Source organism: Pyxicephalus adspersus, chromosome 2 (genome assembly GCF_032062135.1).
Source record: "Pyxicephalus adspersus chromosome 2, UCB_Pads_2.0, whole genome shotgun sequence".
NCBI lineage: Eukaryota > Metazoa > Chordata > Amphibia > Anura > Pyxicephalidae > Pyxicephalus > Pyxicephalus adspersus.
The window spans coordinates 104,071,593-104,075,430 of NC_092859.1; positions in this window are offsets into that span (position 1 = coordinate 104,071,593).

The following is a 3,838-nucleotide window of genomic DNA, read 5'->3' on the forward strand; positions in this document are numbered from 1 at the left end:
ACAACATAATCATTGTGACTCAATTGCCAGTGGTTTATCTTGTTGCAATGGCACCTGTCAAGTAAACAGTTGGTAAATACAGTACTTGGAGTCTGTGATAACTTGGGCCAAATTATGCATATATTATGCATTTCCAAAATGTCTGGTCTTGTGAGTTGATGCCAGTATGCAGTTGGTGATTACAGTAGTGCAAAAAAGGATGACAACCATTAAAACTGCAACAGGACACTGCTTGGAGGGCAGAAGTCTGGTCCAATCACCCTGAATAGGTACTGTAGTACAAATTGCTGAAAAGTTAATTCTGTCTATGAGATAAAGATGTCAGAACATGGAACTTGCAGTGTTTGGACTTTGTAGGTTCATATCAGTCAGACTGCCTATGCTGCCCTCTTGTCAACTACCAAAAGTGCCTACCATGGTCACTTCAGCATTGGAAAAGAACCAGTGACTGAAAGTCTAATAAATATTATATATTTTTTTGGAACATAGATTATTAGGTATTTGCCCATATTACCAGGTGATTATTAGGAAAAACAAATATGATTCATCTCACAATTTAAAGAAGATTAGCTGATGCTAAAAAAGTATGTATGGTAAATAAATGTTCTGGATGGTCAGTGTACAACATTTTGCTCAGGCCATCTTCAATACTACAAGTTGTGTGAGGTCTAGTGTCTACAAAAAGGTATCTCTTCTTCCTTTTTTGGCATAGTCTTGCTCAAACTGTGTGCTATAATAGTCACGTTTTTGTTTTCTAAAAATGTTACTGTATTGAGGGATCGTTGATATCTCTGGGAAAACACTGAGAAGTCAGCATAATTTGTAACATATTGCTTGGCAGTGTCAATTATTCATTGATTTAGGAAGTATGAGAAAGCAATGGAATGCCCCTTTGGCTCTTTACTGAGAGGACTATTTCCTGGAAATTTTATACATTCCAACTACCTTCCAACCGCTTTGTAACTGCTCTTAAACTGCCAGGCAATGCACTCACAAGTTCTTCTATCAAAGCCAATGGAAGTGGTTCACTAGAAAACTGTTTACCAGATGCTGCAAAAATAAAAACAGCAAAGCAGAGCTTCCAGCTACAGGTCTCCCTGGTCATGTATTCCCCATTACAACACTGATGTAGCAGTTGATTTTATGCCATCCTTTGCTTCAACAATTCTATCATTCTAACCTTACATTATTTTTGTGCTTGACTTTCATGTTAAGATGTTTTTGTTTTCTTTTTTTTTTTTCCTCATGTTTCCAGCCATTTTGTTAGGTGTTGCTAATTACGTCCTATAGTATGTTGACAAGAGCAAGAAATGGAAAACCTGTTTTTCAAGAATTTACAGTAATTTTCTGGCTTCTGATCATATCAGCATAGCTGTCCTTTCCTGGCCAGTAACAAAATCCTCATTGAACAGTGAAATGACGAATGGTGAAGCTTAACCATCAAATCAAGAAAGTCGGAACCCAGCAAGAAAGTACACAAGAAACAGAAGCTTTTTCTTTTACTAAAAAAAACAGATATGTTAACCTAGAAGAGACACTTATAGGGCAGTAAACAACTTTGTAAGAGACATGACATAAAACATGATTGTGTGCTATGTTTAAGAACAAAAAAAAACAGATACGTAAAACCATTCTGTATTACACTGTGCAATGTTGTTATATATGTGTTCTCAACATTTAAGAAACAATGATCAAATCAGCAAAACACAAAATACTATATTTTACACATATGAATATATTAGGCTGTCTTGCAAAGTAAGGGACATAAGCAAGTATGAAGGGAAAAAGGCGTTTAACCACTGGTAAATGAAAGAAATCAAGGAAAAATAATACATCATGCAAAGTGGGAAGGGGAAGTTTGAGTCCTGATTATAAGCATGCCATATCAAGATTGTAAAGGTAATTGTAAAATATCTTAGGGTTCTATTCCCTCAGACATCCCCTCAAATATTGCCTTGTGGGAATCAATAACTGCCATTGAAACACATGGATCTCGAAGATTCCCACAAGGGAATGTCTGTTTGCCTGTTTTATAAATGGAGCCCCTAGAGTTAGAGACTATTCATTGTAAATCTTTACTTGGTCCTCTAAATCCAGTTTACTTAGTATACAATTAGCAGGTTTTCCCAAAATCCCATTGGAATTTACTTAATTGACCATTGTATGTATGTCATTACAACATCTGTAACATGGAGAAAAAGTAAAAAAAAAAACATATTAAGACATTATAAACCTCAGACAGCACTTAAATGTACATTTGGTGCTTTTTGATTGGTTTAGAAAGTATTTGTATAGCACAACCTGACTTATCCTTTATCAAATGTTTTTAATATGGAAGAAACATGAATTGTAGGTCTAAAAACCCCACAAAACATTAGCATGAACAGTAAGTTGCAACATAAGCATCAATAAAAAGAATAAGGATTATAGCGTATTTAGAGCTGTTCTATATGAAACAAAAATATTTTAAGTAATAGCAGAATGAAACAAATAATATTAATAGCCAGAAAAGGTAAACGGACATTGAAAATTGTAGTGTTCTAAATATCCACCTACATTGATCAGTATAAAAAGTGTCCTCTGCATGTGCACTTTGCATGGGTAGGCTAGTGAGGAAAACATGATAAAACAGAATACAAAATTTAACACATTAAAAAAAAAGTTAAATGCCTTTGGGACATATAGGGAATTTATGTGCTTTGTTATTGAATTAGAATGTCTGCCCTGCCAAACATTACTGGCAACATCACAAACAACATAAAGTAACACATTCTGAGTTGACATGTGTGTGCCAAACATTTCACTTTTATATCACAGAATAGACACAGTGTTTTGAAAGATTTATTAATATGTAGAAGCAAATGCTTGTTCTCTATGACCCTGTGAATTAGGCCTTAGGGTTCAAGCACAAGGTCAAATGGACTGATGGAAGTGGTTATGTTATATAGGGCATAATGCAGAGAAGTCATCAACGTTTGAATACTAAGCACATCAAATTTAGAAAAAATCAATGAACATATTAGCTGACACCAGTTTTAATGTCATCATGGTTAGTTTTCAGACCATTTTTTTTATAGTTGTCGTGAGCCTTTTTATTATATTGTTATAACTATAAAAATACAGATAGATATTTATATCTATCTATAGGGTCCTGTTGTTGCTTTGTACATATTGCTGTCTTCATCCTGTACTGTACCCTGTTTTATTTTCTTTTTTTGAGGGTGATGATGAGGATGTGCTTGATAAATATCTTGGGGAAAATTTCCCTGTATGGATACAGATACAACAGCGGTGATCTAAATTATCTTCTATCTCATTCCTAGCCAACAGGCTAAAGTTCCTAAAATATAAACAGAAAGCAAAAGTGCATCTAATAATAAACTAACAGATGCTTATTCCACCCCACAAATATGATATTGCTCAGTTTGGCTTTTATACATGTACTGTGTACATATTAGAGAAAACAAGCTTAAAAATCAAGTCGTCTGCTTTGGTACCAGAATACAGAAGGAAAACCAAATGGCTACCAGCAATTGTTTTGTAGCAAACAGGCCAATTCAGTTATAGAGGAAAGCACCAGACAAGATGTTTTGGAAGAATAGAACAATCCGTTATGGCCCTCTGCACTCCTGTCTCTTCAAATTATCATCTGCCTTGTACATGGGGTTCTCTTTCCTCTTAACCCATCTTATACAAAGTGTAATGTCTGCAGTTGGCTTTTGGGAAGTCGGGGGTCAGTCCTGCATTGTGAGTATTCCAAGGAAGCAATTCTCACAACCTATAGCGTTGGAGGGAAAAGGAGATCACCAACATCCGGAAGTGCTTTTTATTTTACCAT